The sequence below is a fragment of the Trachinotus anak genome, unplaced genomic scaffold (assembly GCF_046630095.1).
Source record: "Trachinotus anak isolate AG129_WGS33_773 ecotype Australia unplaced genomic scaffold, CSIRO_AGI_Tana_v1 ptg000032l, whole genome shotgun sequence".
NCBI lineage: Eukaryota > Metazoa > Chordata > Actinopteri > Carangiformes > Carangidae > Trachinotus > Trachinotus anak.
The window spans coordinates 18,752,501-18,752,764 of record NW_027273883.1 but is presented as its reverse complement, the minus strand read 5'-3'; positions in this window follow the sequence as shown (position 1 = coordinate 18,752,764).

Genomic DNA, 264 nt, shown 5'->3' with positions numbered 1-264 from the left:
CTTTATGCTTCGGTGCATAAAGTTGCTTGTATGTGGTCTGTGTCTGTACTTCGGTTTCATGGTGCCAGCATGTGCTCATGTAAATTGTACTCTTTTGCGAAGATGTGCAGAGTCTATGTGTGTGTTATTTTCCTTTATTTAATTAATGATTTTCTTCCCTATGTGGACAAAGGCTGAGGTTTGTCATTAATTAGCAGATTCATGGACAGCACAACCTGTCGCCATGTCAGTACCTTCAGGGGTTTCATAGATTTCAAGACTTCA